The sequence below is a fragment of the Rhinolophus sinicus genome, linkage group LG02, assembly GCF_036562045.2.
Source record: "Rhinolophus sinicus isolate RSC01 linkage group LG02, ASM3656204v1, whole genome shotgun sequence".
Lineage (NCBI taxonomy): Eukaryota > Metazoa > Chordata > Mammalia > Chiroptera > Rhinolophidae > Rhinolophus > Rhinolophus sinicus.
This window is the reverse complement of record NC_133752.1, coordinates 3951800-3974827: the sequence shown is the minus strand read 5'-3', so window position 1 is coordinate 3974827 and position 23028 is coordinate 3951800. Positions and strand designations below refer to the sequence as shown.

General features: G+C 50.8%; 1 protein-coding gene and 1 long non-coding RNA gene across 9 annotated transcripts in view; both read right to left on the bottom strand.

Annotated features, from left to right (window-relative positions):
* Positions 1 to 23028, bottom strand: part of JAKMIP1 (janus kinase and microtubule interacting protein 1) — a 102477-nt gene that overhangs the window by 61819 nt on the left and 17630 nt on the right. The window lies entirely within an intron of this gene.
* Positions 6972 to 21806, bottom strand: LOC141569132 (uncharacterized). Of its 2 annotated transcripts, none has more exons than XR_012492530.1 (3): positions 21531 to 21806; positions 11115 to 11353; positions 6972 to 11010 (listed from the first exon to the last, which is right to left on the bottom strand). It is a non-coding gene; the product is annotated as an uncharacterized LOC141569132 (long non-coding RNA). The 2 variants fall into 2 exon arrangements; XR_012492523.1 differs by lacking the exon at positions 21531 to 21806 and adding an exon at positions 13613 to 15622.

Here is a 23028-nt window from a genome sequence, read left to right as displayed (position 1 = left end):
ATAAGCCCGTCTCTGGCCCCTCCCCCTCTCTCTGCCTTCGTATTGTCTTCCATGTGACAAGCCATACAATTATCATTTCTTGTCTGTTTCCCCTACCCTAGGATGGGAGTTCCAAGCAAGAGGGGCCTCGTCTGTCTTCTTCTTTGTTCCTTGCTGTGTCCCCTGTGCCTGGAACACAGCTCAGCATGCCGGAGACCCTCCATAAACATTCGCTGAACCAGTGAGTGATGATAAAAAAAAAGTTGTGAAGCACCTATTTATGTGCTGAGTCCTGTGATGGGAGCTGGGGAGCATATAATCCTTGCAGCACCAGGAGAGGTAGGTATAGTTATTGGGCTCATCTTAGAGATGAGAAAACTGAGGCACAGAGAGTTTAAGTAAGCTACCTAAGGCCACACAGCTAGTACGTGGAGGTACTGGGATTAGATCACCTTGGAAGAGAATGCATAGTGAGACGAGAACATTCCAGCGTGGAGGAATACCAACCTTTGGAGGTCAGGGAGAAGGGACAAAATCATCAAGGAAGGCTATAAACAAGAAGTCTGTAGACAGAAGGAGAAAGAGGAAAACCGGGGAAGCTAAGAGAGGAAAGTGCTCCTAGAAGGAAGGAGTCAACGGGGCAGCTTCTAAGAGTTCAAGATAGCGATGGGAAATTGGCCATCGGATTCAGGAACGTGGGGCCAGTGGCCTCAGCAGGAACTGCTTTGTGGGGTGGGCGCCAGGAGGGAAGGTTGGGGCAGGAGGCTGGGGTGGGGGTCTCATCAGTGCCAGCGTGTCCCACAAGCTAGAGACACTCAACGGCTCTGCACTGCAGTGGATTATAACCTGCCTTCCTGGGACCACCGGCATGTTCTTCTCTTCCGGAAATCCTGGAAGGCAACTTTGGAGGCCGGTAATGCCTGTCTAGAACAGGAGAGGGCGGTATTTCTCAATGCACCCTGACAGTTTTCAGGGGAGATCCACACCCGCTGATGGATTCCAGAAAGGTACATCTGTCTTCAGAGCAGCAGGGGCTCCATTTGCTCTGACTGGACTTGTTAGAGCCTAATCCATAATTCATTCCGCGCTGCTCTGACCTACCTGCTCTACAACCACAGCAGTTCTCAGAAACCAGTGGGGCTTCTGCTGCGCACCTCCCCACACCACCGTGGGCAGGAAGCCGGCTTCAGACTCAGCCCCCGGAAACAGCAGTGCCCTTGCTCTTACGCCAGCCTGTGGCCTGACGGTCGACCCACTTCCAGGAATGTACTTTACGGACCTAACCAGAGCTACGGTCTCTGTACAAACACGTGGATGTCCCTTCCAGCAACACGATGCTCAGCCATGGGGACAGTTAAGTAAATGACATCAAGGTCATGACAGGCAACTCCACAGGGAGAAAGAGGAATGTCAGGAGAGGGAGAAGGCAGTCAAAGAACAAATTAATCTGTGATCTCAAGTTTCTATATATATATATATTTGTTCATTTTTTTTTGCTTTGTCACTGCTATTTTCTTAGCACCCACCAGGCACTGGGCCCTGCACCCCAGGGACCCAGCGGTGAGGACTCGATAGACACACCTCCAAACGTAAGCAGTGACTCCTGAGTGGTGTGACTATAGAAGGTATTTCTTTTCTTTTTTATACTCTTCCAGACAAATTGAATTTTGTTTCTATTACTGCTTTACAGGAAACAATGACACTGGCCCTGGAGAGTTCAAGTGTGACTCCGGGAGTGCTGGGAGGCCGCAGGTGGCTTCTGACTTGGGCTTCTGCACCTCTGAAATACGGACGCTCACAGCCCTACCCTTTAGAGGGAGGCAAGGACGAAATGGACTGCACAGACCTTGCTGAGATCATTATGTCGTTTACAGAGCATCCGGGCTGCTGAAGCAGAGAGACAGACAGGACATGGAAGCTGGCACAAGGTGTGGCTGGGAGATGGTGGGCTTGAGAGAGGTGTGGGCGGTTGAGCCAACAGGACTTGCCCAACAGGGCATCTGCTGAACTTGAACTATATGCCAGACTCGACTTGAGCCTGGTTTACCCTCAACCTGACAATATCAGCCAACGCACTGGGCACCAGGGCCTGGTCTGGCCCCCACAAAGCTCCCTGCCCTCACTAAAGCAAAGCTTCTCAGTGCCAAGGTTCTAGAAGCGAGCAGAAGGGTTAGGACACTGGAACGAGGCTGAGGGAGGCGAGGGCCGGAGCTGTGGGTGGGCAGCAGGTCCCAAGTGGCACAGGTCGGCGTTTGGCTGCAGACAACAGTAGTGAGCTGAACGGTGTTCCCCACAAGCATAGGTTCATATTGTATTCCTCGGGACCTATCAGTGTGCCCGTACTTGGAGAAAGGGTCTTTGCAGATGTAATTAAGTTAAAGACCTCCTCAAGCTTACATGATCCTGGATTAGGGTGGGTCCTAAATCCAATGACCAGTGTCCTTACAAAAACACACAGGAGAGACACAGAAGGGAAGGCCGTGTGAAGAGAGAAGAGTCTGGGCTAATGCAGCCACAGCCGAAGAAGCCAAGATGGCCGAAGAGCTGGAAGGGGCAGGAAGCCTCCCCTGGGGCCTCAGAGGGAGCCTGTTCCTGCCCACACCTTGATGTGGGACCTCTGGCCTCCCGAACCAGAACCATGAAAAACTCAATTTCTGTTGGTTTTAGCCCCCAGTTTGTGGGAATTCTTTACCACAGCCACGGGAAACGAATGCACTGGGCATGCAGGGAAAATACTCACGGGACACACTCTGCTCTTTGTTTAATGACAAATCAGCTTCTCAGCACCCAGGTCTGCACGGAGCCCTGCTTCCTTCCATCCTGCATTTAGTGTCAGCAGAAAGCAGTGACATCCCCCCTGAGCACAGCAGCGTCCCCTCCTCTTACATCTGCACCTCTATAACTTAGGAGACGATACAGGAGGGACCTTCACCTCCAATCTACAGATGAAAAACGCTGAGGCTCAGAAAACTGACGTGCGTTCCCAGAAATTGTTTGGTTATTAGATGGTAGGATTCCCAACTCGGCTCCCTGCCTCCACCCCCACATGGCCTGGTATTTTTATAACGGGATTCACAAAACACTGGTATAGAAGTAAAATCAGCCCCAAGACAACTGAAGTCCAAATACCATCTGACGAGCAGAGAGTCTAGCCCATGGCCAAAGGGCCATCTTTGCAGCACTCCCTGCTCATTTCACCAAAAATTATGTGGAGACCCCAAAAGGCCCCTTACCAGAGATATGGAGGTAAATTTGTAGCGTCAAATCCTTTCTGTGAGCACAAAACAGAGTTTATCCTAAAGAATCTAGCCCCACCCCATTTTATTAACAGATATTTAATTGGCCCTTCCATAGATCTGTCAGAGTAACGGCATGGCTTTGGTTTAAATATTGAATTTCAAATAGATCGAATCCTGGCCTGGGAATTTGTCCCCACAAAGGGAGTCCCAGCTGGTGGCGAATGTGCTTCTTCACGTAGAGAAAGGAGAATGCACGCACTGTCCGCTGGACAAAACCCCAGCTCAGGGGAGCACATAGGCCACGTGCCTCTGCCCCCGCCATTCGCTGTGCCGTTCGTCCCCCACAGGCAGTGCTACCGGCCAAATTCCCTCTGGAGTCCTTCCCAGTCCCCTCACCCCTGCCACCTGCAACCTGACCATCTGCTTCCCTTCCTCTGAAACCCAGTGTCAGCTCTTTGAACGCTCTCTCCCCTCCACTTGGCCCCCACCCACTCCCACGTCCCACCAGGCGTGGGCTCTGCCTCTGTGCCTCCCTCCGCTGGGAGGGCTGGGCTCCCTTCTCCTCAGCTCACTAGTCTCCTCCCTCAGAAACTTCCACAATCTGCTTCAGACAACCCACAGCTCTTGTGCTTCCCTCTGACATGGCTGCCCTGGCCACACTGGGCTGGCATCGCCTACTGACTTGTTCTGCCCAATCATTCATTCACTCCATGCAATCATTCATTCACTCGACAAATACTTACCGAGCCTCTACTCTGCTGGATGCTGTTCTTGGCACTGTGAACACAAACCAGAGATCTCTTCCCACCCAGAGCCCCCATTCTCTGAACATTCTATCCGTAAGGGCAAGGACTGCTCCTGGACCTACCACATGTCTGGTGCTGAGCAGGTGCTCAGAGAAGAGAGATGGAATGAAAGCTTTCTGGAACTGTTGTGGGCTGGGTCACACGTTCAGTACTAACAAGTCTAACATATGCCAAGTGGAATGCCAGCTAGAATGCAGAATCTGATGGCTATGGCGCAGCTATTTCAGACCCGGAGCAGAGCAGTTGCATTTCCTGGTGAGATGATCCATGTGACTGATTTACTTACAGCCCTGACTGCCGGCTCACACCCAGCAGGTTTCCCTAGCACAGAAGCATGGTGCCATTTTGCATTTGTTTCTTCCTAAGCAAATGGGCATTTCAAGCTTCCGTCTCTGGACTCCAGGAAATGCAAGTGAACATGTGAGCAAAAGGCCTTGCAAGGTAACAGGGTCTAAGAGCCTCCCTTCCTGGGAAGTTTCCAGGCTTTGGAGCAGCACGTGGCATCCATCCACAACAGGCACGGGGCTCACGAGTGCCACACTTGCCGCCGGTGGGCACAGAGCCAGTCTGCAGAGCAAAGACTCAACTGAGCAGATTGCTTTGTCAGGTCCTTTCTTTATAAGTCATATTCTTTTTTTTTTTTTTTTTTTAAGATTTTTATTGGGGAAGGGGAACAGGACTTTACTGGGGAACAGTGTGTACTTCCAGGACTTTTTTCTAAGTCAAGTTGTTCTCCTTTCAATCTTAGTTGTGGAGGGTGCCATTCAGCTTCAAGTTGTTGTCCTTTCAGTCTTAGTTGTGGAGGGCGCAGCTCAGCTCCAGGTCCAGTTTCCATTGCTAGTTGCAGGGGGCGCAGCCCACCATCCCTTGCAGGAGTCGAACCAGCAACCTTGGGGTTGAGAGGACGCACTCCAACCAACTGAGCCATCTGGGAGGCAGCTCAGCTCAAGGTGCCGTGTTCAATCTTAGTTGCGGGGGTCGCTGCCCACCATCCTTTGTGGGAGTCGAGGAATTGAACTGGCAACCTTGTGGTTGAGAGCCCACTGGCCCATGTGGGAATCGAACCGGCAGCCTTCGGAGTTAGGAGCACGGAGCTCTAACCGCCTGAGCCACAGGGCTGGCCCTGTAAGTCATATTCTTAACGATAACAGTAAAAGCATGCTAATCAAAGAAAAACAATTGAAGGGTTTAAAAAAGACGACAAAATTAATTTCCATTCCCACGCCCCTCTTCCCAAAGGAAAAGGACCAGTAGTGGGTGGGCACTCTGTCCAAGCCCAGCTCTCTGGAGACCATTGAACTTGACCCTCAAGTCTTACATTTGAGAAAGATTCACACTTTACAGCATTTCGGTGAAATCAAGTGATATGGGCCAAGGCCGCCCAGGTAAGAATACTGAGTCTGGGTCTGACTCTAAGTCAGTTTGTTCCACATGTGCTCAAGGTAGAAGGAATGTCGTCCACTTCAGCTCTCTTCCAAAGAATTTACAAAGGACCAAGCAAATTACCTAAGTTAAAAGTCAGTATTTATGTCTGCTCAGTATGTAAGTCCAAATTATATCAAGTTCTCATACTGCCTTTGGGGTCTTTTTCTCCCTCCTAGGCTGTAAACTCTGCACCTGTCACCTCCCCACCAGCACAGAGCAGGTCCTCATTTGCCACCATGCTGGAGGAGCCCAGGCCAAACACTTCTTTTGGGCTCAAAAGTCTGTCTCAGAACCTCAGTGACGATACCCGATGGCACCTCTGCCCTTCCACTGCCCCTGCCTGCCGGAAACACAGCCCCCTCTTCTCAAGTCTCCACTTGCTTAAACCCCAAATCCTCCAAGGCCAATGTCATATAGTCTGTGGAGCACGTACTATATGCTCTGCGGATAACCGGTGAATGAGACAGAGAGTAATGAGCAAATCCCAAGTGCTACATACGCGCTTAATGCATATTAGCTCAGTGATCTCCGTAATTCTCTGAAGGAGGTGCTATTATTCTCTCCAGCTGACCCCCATTTTAGAGAAGGGGAAACTGTGACCCAGAGAAATTAAGTGACCTGCCCCAGATCGTGGGCTGGGAAGTGGCGCCCACCCACCAGTTCTATCTACCTGAAACCTTACTATTGTGCCGTGAGCTTCAAGGGCAGTGTCAGTGGCTCATCCACCTTTGTCCCCAGGGCCCTGCCCGGGGCCTGACGCAGCAGGGCCACAGACCTCTTTCTGAACCGAGTGGTTTCTGCGTCCAGGAAGAGCCACACCTTCCACTGTCGGTGCTGGAGGCAGCATCTCCGGCCCTCAGAGGCCTCCCGATCTCGACACGTAGCCCGCGAAGTCCACAGCGCGCATCAGCGCCAGTCTGGCTTCCTCCCTGAAACCTGAAAGGCTCCACCTGGGCCCCAGAAAACCGCCTTGATACTGCTGGCAGGAAGCAAGGCCCTTAAAAAGCACCTTTGAAAACGCGGGTCTCTAAAATCAGCTCCCTAGATGTGACAGGAAGAAGAGGACAGGTATGACGTATCTACACCCCAGTCATAAGTCCCTCCATTTTAGCAAGATGGTCATAACGTCTCCCAATGGAAGACACCGGTTCTACACCTGCAGCAGGCTGTCCTTTGGCGAGCTCAGGAAACACACCTCTGTGAAATGGGATGCTTAAATAACCATCCCTATGATGTAATACAGAATTGTACACCTGACATCTATGTAATTTTACTAACAATTGTCACCCCAATAAATTAAAAAAATAATAACCATCCCTAACTCAGCGTTGTTGTGAGAAGACAATGAGTAACGGCAGTTAACACAGCGCTAGGCACATGACAGACAAGCACTAAGCAGTAGCCACTGTTGTTATGATTACTTGGTGACCACTGCAGTCCTCACGCTATGCCTGAGACACTGTGAACCACTTCAGGAAGGGAAGGAGGGGGAGGGAGGAGGGGAAGGGAGGGGGAAGGAGAAGGAAGGAGAAGGAGGGGTGAAGGAGGGGGAGGCGGGAAGAAGGGGGAGGGGGACAGAGAGGGAGGGGAAGGGGGAGGGGGAGGGAGGGACAGAGGGAGGAGCCAATGAATCAACCTGGAATAAAACAGCCTAACGAACAATGCCCTAATAAATGGGAGCAAAGAAGGCCCAAGTTCTTCGAATTCTGGCCCGGACACCCCGCTGCAGCTTTGAGAAGCTGTCCTCACTTCCCTATTTCCATCCACCTTGAAGCAAACTGCATTAAAGCCTGTAGCCGTGTTCCCAGTACCCCCACCCCAACCACAACCCGCTGGGGAACTGTGCAGCTGTTCTGTGTGCCATGACGTAAGACCAGCATGGGAAGTCTGCGTCAGCCCTCACCACGCAGGCCGTCTCTAAAAGAGCAAACGTAATGTCTGATACTAACACTGGGAGGGCTCACAGGACTGTCTGCGCCCTAAATTTAAACGCGGGTCCTTGGATCATGGTACCTATAAAGCTTCACACTTGCAGTGGGAGGTCCTCAGAATCCCCTCACAGAAGGGGACACTCCTTAGCCATTCTAACAAACCCACACCACCCAACTGCCCATCTGAGGACAGTCGGTTTTCCTGGAACAGGCCACACCCATGCCCGTCCACCATGCCCACCTTCTTAGACACTAAGCAGGCAGATCCAAGCCAAAGCCGGAAAGCCAAGCCCCACCCAGCCTTCCCTGCACCTGGCCCAAACACCTGTCCAACATCACCAGTACTCGCTTCTCCCTGGGCCTTCATTTTTCCTTTGAAAAATGAGCATTTGGGCTGCACGATGTTTGTAAACCTCAGTCATCCAGCAGCTGCTGGATAAAACACATACAGCATGCGCTGACGTTCTCAGGTCAACTTTACTAAGTGCACAGCTCGAAGAGTTTCAGCAATTGAGATAGAGAACATTTTGGGGAGCCCCCAAGAGTGCCCTCACACCCCTTTGCAACTTATTTAATATTTTTCTTTAAAATGACTGACATTTTAAAAACATGTATACTACTTTAGCCTTATTCTAAGCAATAATAGCCACAAAAATCACAGGCTTAACATGCTAATTATATCTTTTCTAATGCACACTAAAATAATACTAAAATGAAATGTTTGTCCACGTGCCACCTACAGTCTTCTCATATACCAAGCGAGCCATGCACTCCCACAGAGAAATACTGAACGAAGCAGTCACTCTCTGAAGCCCCTTCCAGCTCGGAAAGTCTGGATTGCACGTCTTACTGACAGTCTGGCTGGTGCCTGTATACAGCACAGGCTTACTAAATACTGACTGCTGAACCACAGTGAGGACTCAAGGCCCATCTTTCCATCTGTGACCGCAGACTCCCGCCACCCACCCTGGGAAGGCAGCCTGCTTATGTTCTGCAGGGCTGAGAAACACTGCATTTAAGGCCCCCACTCCAGAGGGAGAGAGAAGGCACACAGCAGAGCAGAACACCGGGTGACACAGAAGAGAAGCACGTGGTGAAAGTGCAGAGGCAGCACGGAATAGAGGCGCTCCGAATTCTCCGGCTTCTGCCTGCACTTCAGTCCACAACGGTATTTTAGTAACTCGGTCACTTTAACATCATACCTTTTACAAGCGAGGCCCTCTAAGATGGCACGTCTGTATTCCCAGAAGCAATTTACCACAAAGATGGTAAAGACTGACGGGTAGTGTTCCAAGTCCCTGTTTCACCACGAGCTAAATAATTGAAGGGAAACCTCTGTGCCCTTAGCAATTAGGCAAGGAATCTGTCAGATGTCTGCAGTCCTTAAAGGAATATATAGAAAATGAGTGTCTGGGGGTGCATGTCAGCCTAAAGGAGCAGACACAGGAAACTGTGATGATCAGAGCCCTACAATGCTGGGTCTGCCACGTGAAGCAACAAACACCCAGCTCTGCAGGCTGGCAAACGGGGCCCATTTTCAACCCAGCCCACAGCCACCTTCTTCTCAATGTCTCAGTATCCAACCTTCCCCCAACAACCCACACTCAGCCTAACGATCTACTGACACCACCCCAAACATATTGCTACACCTCTGTGTGGGCCGGTTCATCAGCCAAGACAAGCCCTTCCTTCCGTCTCCACCTGGAAAACTCCTATTCATTCCTCAGAGGACAAGGAGTGATGGCCAAGTTCAATCATCAACTCCCACCAGTCTCCCCTCAGAGACTCTCTCTCTCCACATAGCAGCATGGAGCCCACGGGGTGGGGTGGGGGTGTTAGATGGAGCCAGAGCTAAGTTCTAAAGGGCCTTCCTTCTTGTGCAGTGTTTAAAGGAAATTCACCCTCCGGCAGTGGGACGACAGGGAGATGTGAGCAGAGAAACACATCCAGACCAGTTTCTGGTGACAATGGGGCAGATAGGCTGAAATCGGATCTGTGACAACAAAGGCGACTCTCCAGCATCAAAGCTGCTGGTGTCCAGCTTTGTCCCAGCCACCACTGTGCCCGGGCACTGCATGGTGCACTCCCTCCTCCACTGGCAATGCAGTGTCAGTGCCATCGCCACCGCCGGCCGGCACAGAGCCTTCCTGTGCATTCGTCAGCTCTGTTCTCAGCACTTCCAGTTACCTTACAATAGCCCTAAACAGTAGGCGCCATTGCCGTCCCGATTCAGGGATGAGAAAATTATGGCAAGGTTCAGGAACTTGCTCAAAAGTGCCAGCTAGTAAGTGGGGAAGGAACCAGGCAGTCAGGCTCCAGGGCTAGATACGGTGGCCCTTAAAAAGTCAGCGCAAGTACCGCTGCCCAAGGAACCCCGGAGGATTCAGCTGCAGGGACATTTATGGACGTGTTGTTTACAACAGGGGAAACAAGAAACGCACTAAGTATTTGCTAAATAGCCAACAAGCAAAGGGACTGTGAAGAACAGCGTTTATACAATGGGATGCGGTAAACTCATGACACTGAAGCGCTGTGTCTCACATTTCGGCCCGAAGTCCTCCTGCCCCGGGATCTCCCAGGGTGCTTGTGAAAATGCAGATTCCTGGGTCCCACCTAGACGGGATGAAAGGCAACGTCCGGAAATGGGGCCTGGCAATCGGAATTTCTGCACGAAAATTTCTCTGCCCAGCAATATTTGAGAGCTGCTGCTGGGGATGCATACTTATGGCCTTGGAAAGACTCAGCTCTGTGAGTAGTTTTGTTCACTGTGGGGCCCCCAGGGCCTAGAATAGTGCCTGGCACATAGCAGGTGCTCAACAGGTATTTGGTGACTAAATGGACCCATCAATCAACAAACTGTTATGAAATGATCCATCAGCATGTTAGTATCAGACCTGTCTGTGTGCTCTTGGGGAGCAGGGACTTGGAACATATCTTCACCCCTCTGTGCCCAGCCCTTGGACAGGCAGCCGTTGGACATGGTCCGCCAACAAATGGCCGAGTGAACACTACCATGTTGCTGCATTGATGCTAAGGCACATGTTTTCACTTTGTAACATTTCTGAAATCACAATGTGTCTTACAACCTAACCCTGTCATCACTGAACAGGCAGCGTTAGATTTTCCCTTTCTTTAGTGGTACAAAAATAATGACGCATCTCTCAACTGACGGCATCACAGATTTAATAAAATACCTAACAGAGTCCATAACTGATTTGAAAAGTTAAAGTCAGATGCCGACACAGCGAACAGATTGCTGTGCATTCCCTTTCTTACGATTTGCAAAAATCAATGCAGTGCCATCTGCTCCAAGCCTTTAGCAACCCTGGTCACCCAATGCTTTGCTGCTGAGATGCAAATCCAGTATCTGATGAAAATGACAGACTTCCACCTCTCTTCACCTGGGGCGCTTCTGACAGCATCAGCTACAGGGTTTCCCTACAAGGTCTTCCTGGGAGGCCACAGGACGGGCTAGAGGTTGGTCCTGGGCCAGCCCTGGGCGACATCCCAGCTCCACTGCCCCTGATGGTCATCCTCTCACATGGCGTGTCCAAGACAGCTGCTGGCTGGCTCTGCCCCTTCCCCAGGGGGCACCCTGGCCAGGTCACTCTGCTCTGTCTCCATCCCGATCTGGAAAGCGAGGATAGTAAGAATGGGCCACAGTGTGTGCCCTAGGCATCCCAGCTTTCCCCTAGCCATGTTCCCGCTTCCCACCGGTGATCACAGCCTCAAACCTGAAGCAACATGGCCAAGAACCTTCCAGCATAGGGACGGCAGGGGGGTGGAGCTGTCTGCCTGCCCACCTGCTTCCAGGTAGGAAGCTCAGAGATGCCACAGATGAACACAGGCCCACGAAGACCTCACGGTGGTGGAGCCAGACAGCGGGGACCAGGCTTCCAAAGGCCCCGCTGAGTTCCTCCGGCTGCCTCGGCCCAGGGTCTGGCTGGACGAGGTGGAAGCAACTGCCTGTGGGCTAAACAACAGTTTGGGTTTGAAGCCACAGATGGGTTATGATGAGACAGAAAGAAGGAATGAGGACGTTGCAGAGGGGCTGGGGTGGAGGGGCGATCACCCCACAGGGTCTTTGGGTCCTCCAGATAGTAGCTGTCCTCCCCACATAGGAAATCCATCTTTATAGTTTGGGAAAGAAAATCCGGTTTGAAAACTTCAAGCTGCAAGTTTCTGTCTCTCTCCTTAGGGATAAAAAATGGGCTGCTCAACAGATCAAATTGACAGAAGATAAAGGGCAAACACAGATCGGAGGACAGACACAAGAATTTAACACATACAAATGGGGACAGGGAACAGCTGACCCACCCCACTGTACTAGGCGAAAGGACTAGCTATTTGGGAACAAATACAACTGGATACCCACCTAGTTCCTTACAGCGAAACAACCTGCAGGTGGATTGCAAACTGAAATAAAAACAAAGAAACCCCAAAACAAAGACATCTTCTGAAAACAAATACTATGTTTCCTCAAAAATAAGACCTAGGCAGACCATCAGCTCTAATGAGTCTTTTGGAGCAAAAACTAATATAAGACCTGGTATTATATTATATCATATCATATCATATTACATTATAAGACCAGGTCTTATAGTAAAATAAGACCGGGTCTTATATTAATTTTTGCTCCAAAAGGCGCATTAGAGCTGATGGTCCAGCCAGGTCTTATTTTCAGAGAAACACTGTATTGAAGGAGGCAAAATGCCCAAGCACCCACAGAAGACACCCATGGTAAACCTCTGTAGAGGAAAAGCATCAGAGCAAAACTGTCAAATTGCCAGATAGGAAAAAGTATTTGTAACATATCGCAAATCAAAATTGCTTTAAGCGACATGCCAATAGCATTAGTATAAATAATGAAGGAGCAATTCCCAAAGAAAGAAAACGCACATGGGCAGTACACAAATGACACGACATCAGCCTCACTGGTAACCAAGGAGTGAGAACCGGAACGAGAATTCTCACTTAGCACACTGGCAAAGATTTTTCAATATTCATTGTTGGCAGGCTCTGGGGAATTGCTATTCTCAATCGCTCTTGGTGGGTACAAATTGGCACAACCTTTCTGGAGCGCCGTCTGGCAATTTCTGTGAAAATTTTAAATATGGATCCCTTTTGCTCAATAGCTTCACTTCCAGAATCTACCCTAAGGGAATAATCAGACAAGGGGATAACCCATAAAGATGGAAATGGTGAGGTTAAATCAACCGTGGCGGCTGTGGGAAGATTTGTCATACCTGCTGTGTGTGAAAAGCGAGTCATATTGTGATCCCAGTCTCAGGGAAAAACCCCACATTGAGACACTTGCTGACCTCACAGCCCCAATGAACAGGATAAACCAAGAAAGCTATTTCCATTTGCGGGCAGGGGAAGGAGGCAGTGTGAACAAAGAGAATTCTTAGAAAGAGAAGGTTGACAGCGCCTATCAAGGCAGGGGAAGGAGAGAAGAACAGAGGAAAGGGGGAGGGGAGGCTTGAGCCAAGAAAACAGAAAGGGAGAAGAAACTGGGTCAGAGGGAAAAATCAGCGGCACTGAGGTGAAAGTCCAAATATCCAGTCTGAAATATACTAATGGGATTTTTAGGGTCCCCTGAAGTTGCTGGATAGGGCTAAGTGACAAAAAAAACCCCATCACTTTCTTTCCTATATACCAGCAGTAACCAATTTGTGGATAAAACTAGAAGCTGATTCCACTTAGAATCAAATCAAAAGGAGCTAGGAATGAATAGCAGTCTGTGCAGGAGAGAGCAGAAAATAATATTAAGGACACAGAAGAAAACCGAACTGAGGACCAGACAGCATCCCCCTCAAGCCTGCACCCCCAAATCAACACCCCCGTCTTCTCCCTGGCCCTGGACCCCTTCTCATTCCCACTTTTTCCCAAAGCTCCCTTTTTCCTGGCTGCTGAAGTGTCACCCCCGCCCCCCTCCAGGGGCTCCTCAGCACCAGCTTTTCATATTCGGGTCATTCCCACTGAAACAAAGACCTCTCCCTGTCCCAAACACCCCCAACCTCTGCCTCACTCTGCTTCTCCACAGGCCTTCTCGGCTGTCCCCACCTGTCCACTGGACCGCCTCCTCACTTCCCAGCAGTGTGGCTCCGGCCCCTGTGCCTCCCAAGCCTCCACGAGCCCCCACACACCTCCCTTCATCTCCACACCCCTTCCCTGATCTCCTTTCCCCTCCCCCCCTTGCCTCCACTGGCCGCCAATCACCTCCACTCACCTCTCCTGACTTCCGCTGGTCCCCACTCACGTGCCCTGGCCTCTTCGTGGCCACACCGAGCCTGCGTCTTGTAATCTGACTTCTTTGCCTGTCTGACTTGGACACCACTGACCCGCCTTCCTGCCCACTCTCTTCCCTGATTGTTGCCATATTTAGTCCATGACATGGCCATCCTAGTTGCTCAGGGTCACTGAGTCCTTGACCTCTGCAGGCACCACATTAGAGCATTACATCCCATCGTCTTGTCCAATCCACCCCCTACAGGGACGCTGATACCATCCTCACGTCCCAAACAGGGAGGCCCCGGCACTAAGAAGTCACGGAACATAAACTACCCGGGCTTGTCCCACCCCAGCCCATGCTCTTCCCACAATGTGAAGCCACTGTGTGGGGGCGGGAGGACCCTAAGGAAACAGAAGTCATCACAGATGAGCGAAATCCCCACAAGAGGGGGCCTCAGCCTCCCCAAGGTTGGGAGTCGTCTGGGGGTGCTGTGTGCCCTCTACCGAGACTGCGCACAGCTCGATTACTGTTGAATGCACAAGCAAGGTCTATTTCCCCTCAAAAAGCTCCCTTTGGCTACCAGGTAGACTGGATTTCAGGGTGGAAGCAGGGAGGCTGGTGGAGGCTGTTGTGCACCATCCAGGTGAGAGGACACACCCCCAGACAGACCAGCTGACGGTGCTTGGTCCTAGGAAACAGATGGCATGGGCTCGTGAGCCGGCATTGTTCCTGTCAAACAGCGGTGAGGTCCTCCGTGAAACCCTGCCAGCCCAAGGAGCTCACCTGGGCACAGAAAGGCTGACAAGGAAGGAACTGGAAGGACACTTGGGCCTGCCTCTGCCATCTGTCATGCTTTCCTATCCTAGGCCACAGCAGACTTCCTGAACCAGCCTGACCTAGGTCCTGAGGGTATGCAGCCTGGGGGAGGGGGTTCCCAGCTAGCCTCTCGGTCCGCATCTTTGCCTCACCCACAGCAAGTGTCTCGCCATCTGTGGAACAGGTGAGGCTCTCCTCTCTCCCAGGCCTGCTATGCCCCTTGTCCAAGCTCTTCAAGCCTGGAATGCTCCACTCAACTTGTTCTGCCAACACTTGCCATTCAAGAATGCAATAATTTTGTAGGGTATCGATGGACACTTGTCCCGTTAGGGAGACCACCTCAGGGATGATGTAGATGCCTGATCACTGCACTGTACACCTGAAGCTGAAGCTGAACAATAATGAATGTCAACTACAATCATATATATATATATATACACATTTACAAGAAGCGGAGTACAGCCTTAGGAATTGAGACAGTGGAAATGTAATGGCTGTGTGCAATGTCAGAGGGGTAGTAGATGGGGGGAGGGGATTATCACTGTGTGAGCGATATAAATGATAAATGTCTATTACATTGTTTTGTACACCTGAAACTAATAATCATTAAAAAGAATGCAATAAAACCTCATATGGGTGATTGTCCCAACTTCCAGGCTGGGGCAGGGTCCCCCTCGGGGGTCCCACAACCCCCGAGTTTTCCTTCCATCCTAGCACTTGTGATCTTGGCAAACCCTAACTCTTTCACATCAGACTGAGCTCCTTGAGGACAGGAACTGGGTCTAAGTCATCTCAGTGTCCCAATCTCTCTCACAGGTTGCCACGGGGGGGGCCTGGTTTGGGGTTGGGGGAGAGGGGTGGATGGATGGATGGACAGACAACAGAGGGATAAGGGAGAGCTACTTAGTTCAACTTAGGACCTACCCCAAGCAGGGTTTGTTCCGAGAGGCCCCTAAGATGCCTTCCAACCTGAGCTTCTAGGACTTCATGGAGCCGCCCCTGCTGCCTGGGGCTGCACCTCAATTCTTGGCCTGGGCTTAGAAGGATAAATCTTGGGGGGAAAAACCCACCACTCAAAGAAGGGAGACAGAACCATTTCTCAATTGGAGGGATCTCTTCCAATGGGGAGTTCTGCTTTTAGGACAACTTTTAAAAATAATATATACATACCCTCACCACCACCACTGTGATCACCACCACCACCACCACCACCACCATCACCATCACCACCATCACCACCACCACCACCACCACCATCACCATCACCACCACCACCACCACCACCACCACCATCACCATCACCACCACCACCACCACCATCATCACCATCACCACCACCACCAACACCACCACCACCACCATCACCACCACTATTACTATCACTTCCACCACCACCAACACCACCACCACCACCATCACCACCACCATCACCATCACCATCACCACCAACACCACCATCACCACCACCACCACCACCACCATCATCACCATCAGCACCACCAGCACCACCATCATCACCACCGGGTATTCACAATATAGTCCGAGCCATCAAAGAATGTCAACTTAGGTGGACAAGCAGACAAGATACCGAGAGAAAAAGATACAGAGCCTGCTCAAATCACTTCAGCATTTATTCAGAACCAAATGCCAAGGGCATGAGTACAAAATAGTGACTGGTGTGGTAAGATGGAGAGAAATCTTTACATGTCCTGGGTGTTGGTGATTCAATCTCATAAAGCACCTAGAACAGGTGTGCCTTGAAAGCAGGACTGTGCTTCTCTCATCCCCAAATGACAGGGCCTGCCACGAAATCAGGAATGAGTCAACAAGCCCTGACTTTCCAAAGTCATTTTCCTACTCCATTGAATGGGGAAAATACTTGTTTTGAAGCTGGTGACCTGGGTATTCCTGCAAAGCTATGTAGACATTTAATAGCCAGACATTATTGACATTTATCATTCATAATGAACAACAGAAAAGCAGAATTCCTCACTTCTTCTCTGTAAATTCCCCAAATAACACTGGCCACGCTTCCAGAACCATGCCACACCATGCTATGCAGGAATTCCCAGCCCCACTCTCCTCCCATAACACAAATCCTTCTGAAATGTTACTCCAATGCTCTAACGCCTATGGTCCCACCATAGCACCAGCTGGGACTCCTCCGGCCTGAACGGGAGCGCGAGCTCGAGAAAGCATCTCAGGAAAGGGATGCTTTCTCTTTGCTGCCCCAACACAGTGGCTGAGAAGCCAGCCCCTCAGCCTTAGGTCCTGCTGAACTTTCAGCTTCCTCCAGCTGGCAGTGACCTGGTCCCCTGGCACCAATCAGAGGATCTGCAGAAACCTTAATAAACCCCAGCTGCAGAAAACAGTGCCTGTAGGAGAAGGAAGCGGGATCACGGAAACATAGAGATCCAAGCCACGCCCACTTCTAAATCCTACCCGGCTTCATCCCTGGCCTGTGCTTCCTCCTGTCACCCCCAAGACTCCCAGCAGGCCTACTGGGCCCTGGGGAGAAGAGAGGACCCAGTCTTGGCCCCGCCCTTGGGTAGGTCATGGCCACGCATCAACCCAGCCAACACAGGGCATTTGTGCCATAGAATCAGCCAGGGCATGGGGACCCTGGGGTGGCAGTGGCCATGTTCCCCAAAGTGACCTTCTGTCCCCAGATGCCCAGGAGTCTCCTCCCAGGGGCTAGGAGGAGTGTTTGAACAAGAAGGCTTCTCTTACTGCAAGGCTCTGCTCATATGGCTTCCTCACCCAGGATGCCTCCCCTGCCCATCCTTTCACTCTGCAAACACTGACTGTGTATCTCCTGGGCTCCCAGATCCAGTGCAGACAGTGAAACAGAAACAGCTGCTGCCCTCGTGTTACCCATGATCTGGCAGGGAAGGCAGCTTGTAATCAGATAACTGCAGTGGAGTGAGGTTAGCGCTCAGAGCCTGGGGGGCTTCCTGGAGGAAGCTATGTCTTCAAGGAGAAGTAGGAGGCCAACCAGGTCAACAAAGGATTTAAAAAAAAAATGATGACACCAAGCCCTACTACTAGATGTCCGCACATTTATATGTGTTTCCACAGCACAGGAAAACGTTCACAGGGTTCCACCTACCACAGGTTACCCCCCAGGGGATGGAGAAAAAGAGGGTCTATTTATTTCCTTATTCTATTCTCTTTTTGAATAATTACAACCACAAATACTACTTTGTCAATTTTAGAAGGCAATAAAACTTTAAGAAAAATGTAAGGGAAGGAGAGAAATGAAAACGTGAAGGAAAGTCGGTCTGAAAGCTAAGTCTAAAAATGTAATGATTTCTCTATAGAGGGAGGAATGACTTTCATCACAAGCTTCCGCCTCTATTTTTGAACTGTGGGCTGAATAGGTGGCAGAGACACGGAAGGAGCTGGAGACCACAGGGCGGACAGGTGCTGACCACTGGTCATCAGGGCACCTCTCCCATGGGAGCGCTTCTCACAAACTTTTTATTTTGCAAAGTTTCAAAACTACAGCAAGTACTGAGAACATACAATGAATTCCTTATTCCTTCTCTGAGGCTCCCCAATTGCCCACATTTTCCAGATCTGCTTATTCTATCTATAAAGATACATTTCTATACATATGTGTCTACTTTTATGAACCATTTGAGAGTGAACTGTAGACATCATGACATCTTGTCCTCAATGCTGTGACTTTCATCTCATAGGACCAAGGACATTACACAATCACAACACAATTATCAAAACCAGGGAATTTTATCATTGACACATTTCATACTCAAATATCACCAAATGTCAAAATAATGCCCCATGCAGCAAAAAGACTATCTGTCTTGAGCTCAGAGCACTATTAAAGAGCAGTTGTGTGCAGGATGTGACTTCATCTGTCAGAGGTACACTGAACCACAAACTTCCCCAAGGTATCAAGTGGAAAAGTGAAACATAATGACAATCAAGAATCACAAGCCTCTGCAGGTAAAGGACCGCTGACAAGTCACTGGGCAGGCCAGCTGGAAGGGATTCTGGGCATGAGGATACATGATTACGAATCCTCAGCTGATGCCAGCCCTGGTCTCTGGCTCTATTGCTAAAAATCACAAGCCACACACCTGAAAGTAGGGTCCCTCTGTCCTTGGGAGTTGGCAGCATGGTCCAGCAGGCAATCATGCAGAAAAGCAGGGGACCAGGGCTCACACCTTTCAATCTGCCTAGTCACTCTAGAGAAGTCACACAGCCCCCGTGGGCCTCAGTTTCCCCACCTGTAGAGCATCCGCCTTCCCTGAGGTCCCTTAGAGCAGTTACAAGGTGCTCGCAGCCTATCCCCAGGCTCTCCTGAAAGGGCTCCTGGGAACACAAAGCCGCACCACCCCCTGGCCTATACCCTAGTCTCCTGCTCTGGTCCCTGGGTACTCCCCACCTAGGCCCCGACACCCAGCTCCTGCTTAGCTCCTGCTGAGGACTGGTGTCTTCTGTCTCCCCCCACCATTTGTCCCCCACTGGCCATTTCCTTACTCTCTGCCCCACCTACCCCCTCATCCACGGCTTCTGAGCCATGCATAGCTCTGATCCAAGGTCCCTTGATCTTGGAGACTACCACTACCTTTCTGAGAATCAGAAACCAGTAAAATATATTCACAGACCATCCTTGGCTGCCCGCTGCCTTCAGGGTGAAAACCGAACCCCTTGGCCCAGACAAGGCCCTTCATCATTTGTCCCCCACCTGCCCCTTCCCACAGATCCCTCAAACTCTCCTCACAGCCAAACCAACCAACATCAGACAACAGCACCCCTGACAGGGGGGTGGCATTCTCTAAGGGACTGCTGAGGCCATGGAGGTTCAGAGAGGTTGAGGAACTGGCCCAAGGTCACACAGCTCAGCAGTGATAGAACCAGAGCACAAATAAGTGAGTTCCAAAACAGGCTCCCTTCATTCCACATAAAAAGTAAACTATTTCATCGACACACATCTCTCTACATGCACACTGTCTCGGGACAAAAATGAAATGAACACTAAAACAGCAGTTTGAAGGGTGATGGGAATAAAAATGAATGCCAATTTTTTTCTTTTTGCAATACTTTCATTACTTTTGTATAGTTTTATGTTCACAGTGGGAAATAACAGTGACTAGAAATCAGCAGATACGAAGTAATAAATCGTCCTGCAAGCATCTCACTGTTGCCTCATCGCTGATACACTATGAACAGGCGATAAGACTGGTGGCCTGATTTCAGCTGAGGACTCACCCGGCTGGCACCAGGCAGGATTCCCACCCATCTCTGCCCAGGCAGGTGGACACTGCCTTACACCACCCAGCCCATACCTGTGACCTGCCTGCCAAACCTTGGCTGTTTGCACCTGGAAGACCGGATTCGGGGCTCAGACGTCTTCTTTTCAATTAAAGTAATAGACGCCGCATGACTCCCTTTACAGAGGTTACTAGAATAAGCATATGTTTATCCAACGATCATGTTGAAGCCCATCAAGACTGTTGTCCTCTCTGAACCTGTTTCCTCATCCGTGTAAGATAATAATACAGTAGCCACAGGTCTGTAACTCAAATTCCTAACGGAGGATGAGGTACCCTGCTCATTAACACGTAATGATAAGTAGCATCAATACCAAGTATTGAGAACCAATTAAGTGCCAGATACTTTCCTAGGCACTAAAGATACAGAGATGAACAAGTCACAGTGCTGCCCTGGAGTGACTGGAGGTCTAGCAAGAGGGAGGAAGGACTATAAATCCCTACAGGGCTTGAACTTGACCTTGAGCATTGCAGGGAACCATGGCGAGGTTTATGCCTGGGAGGAAAAGGTCAGACACCTATGCATTTCAGACCAGCTGCTCAGAGGCAACACTGAGGGCTGCCTGGAGGGGGCCCCCTGGAGGCAGAGACAGTGCTATGGCTGCATCCTCATCCGGTAAGGGATGAAGAGGCCTGAGGTGAGCCATGAATAAGAACATTTTAGGAGGCAAAACCAGACACTATTTACAGCCCTGGTGAATGGGGACAGAGAAGAATTCCTAAAGCTCCCGTTAAGCTGTATTGTACTATTAATCTACTTTTGAATCCTTCTAAACATTTACCAAGCTCATTACTACTACCCACTGGCCTACTTTTCTGTAGACGTGGGAAGCAGCACTGTGTCATGTCACCCTGACCCACTCAGAATGGGGCAGTCAGGCCAAGGAGATTAAGGGCTGGGCAGTAACGCCTCCATGTACACAAGCGGGGAAACGAAGGCTGCCAAAGGCTAACTGACTGGCCTAAGACCCCACCAACATGCAGGGACAGGTGTGTGTCAGGCCCCAGGGCGTGCCTCATTGAGCCCACCCCGTCCCCGTGGGTGAACCTCCAACCCGCACTGATAACCTGGGAGCCGGAAAGCGTTGGAGTCTTTCAAAGCGGTGGACAGGGCACAGCCCTTGTCATCATGAACAGTGACCCTTCCTGGACACCCACTGGAGTCCTGAAATCACAAAGGGAGCTTGGGGAGGAAGAGAGTGTTGGTAGTCAGACGTCAGGCTTCCCAAAGGGGGAAATATTTAGCAAACATTGATGCAGAGAATTAGTGAGCTCCAGACTTGGAAGAGATGTGAAGAAAGACCATCTGGTCCCACCTCCCCATTGTACGAACGGGACATGGAGCCCAGAGAGGCTGTGTCTGATCCAAATGTACCCAGGGAGGCGGGGTTTGAACCCAGCCTCTTCACTGCCAACCCTGCGCTCCTCTTACCCCGGCTTCATACGTAGCCTAGTAAAGGTTTGTAAACTACATCACCACCTGCTCCACGAAGCCCTCCAGGACTGCCAAGGCTCCTGCCCCTGAAGGCAGGACCCTCCCCAGAAAGCCTCGGCTTCAGTGTCAGACCCAGAGGAGACTCCTGGCTCCCTCCCTAATGCCTGTGGGAACTTCCATCAAGTCACGTCGCCTGAGCCAGAGATAACCCTGCACAGAGCAAATGAAGTCAAGTGACCACTGCAGGGTCTAATGCAAAGCAGCCCCGTCTGCGGATGGATCCAGAGAACAGCCATACCAAACGGCCGTCTTCCCCTAACAGCAGTGCGACCCCCCTCCGCTCCCCTCCAACGCCATTACCCACATCAGGGCCACCATCTCCGCCGGCCGGGAAGCACCTGACTGTCCCTCCTCCACGCCTCTCACATGTTAAGGCCCGTACTCCTCCCCTCCCTCCCCTGCCAAGCCTCCTCAACTCCGAAGACAAGTTTGTGCAGAAAAGAGAAGTTAGCCCTAACCACCTAACGCTAACAGGGGCCCTTCCGCTTCCGGTACATCCGGCTCCACTTCCTGCCACTGGCCTTTAAATTACAGCCTGACTCCTCCCCTTCCGCTTCCTGTCCTGACCCTTCACGCTGCCTCCTTGGCCACGCCCACCACCTGCTTTCTGTCCCTACCCCCCCCCTTCCCAGGGATGGAGAAACTACTGCAAAGGAACCAAGTCGTGGGGAAACCTTCAGAGTGAGTTGCTGCGTTTAAAAAGCAGGAAAAAGCAGGCCAGGTTACAAAGCTGGTACAGCATGACCCCGGTAAAACATCAAATTAGCATATACGTTCAGAGAGAAAACAATAAAGAGTAGCTGTTCTTTTCATGAAATGAAATCTTCTCTGGCAGTTCACATGCAGGACCCACTGCTCAAACCTCAGCCTCCTATGCTGCGGTCGCTGAGGCCACCTGGAAAGCCCCGGTGTGGGCGGAAAGAGGGCCAGGCTCTCATCCGGAGGCGCCATGACGAACTCTGATCGCTAAATGACTATGTGGCCTCCCAGGGCCTCGGTTTCCTCCTGCCTTCTTGCATCACAGTGGAGAAGCCTAGAGAGGAGCATGAAGCACCCGCCCAGGGGAACATTCGCTACTGGACAGCTGACAGTCAGACTGGATGGTACAGGACAGGAAGGCTGAGTCAAGGTGGGGGTGGAGGGATGCTGGCTGTCCTTCCTGGGAGACCCTGCGCCATCCACCACCACCTGTCTCCTTGGCCTTCCAGAAATTCTCATGGGGGCGACCAATGGGGCAATGCTGCAAAGCCACAAACCCACAGGAAACCAAACCTCTCGCCCCCAGACACAGGCGTTGCCTCTGCTAAGAGAGACTTTGCCCGTTCTGCCAGACATAGAACAAAGGAAAGGAAGTGGTGCAGGGGTGGCCCCGCGTCATGGGTCTCTCAGGGCATCACTCCTGCCCCTAGTCACTAAAAGAAGCAGCTAAACCAAGAACTGCCATTTATAAGGGCCTATTCTATGCCAGGCAATGTGCTTGGCATACCCATCTCAATCCACCCCTAAAACCTTGTAAAACAGGTGACAATATTATCCCATTTGACAGGTAAGGAAACTGAAGCTCAAAGAGGTGATGTCACTTCCCAACGTTCATAGCTTGTAAGTGGCAGAGTCAGGACTTGCATCTAGGTCTGTCTGACTCTAAGGCCACATCCCTACTGCTCACAGAATTGTGTCAGTTTTGGTTTCTAGCCTCAGGACCCAGCACCTTGCCTGGCATGCTCTTAGAAGACATCTACGAACATTTTCAGGAATGAACAGCCAGGCTTCCTCCTGCACATTATGCCATCATCCTCCCAAAA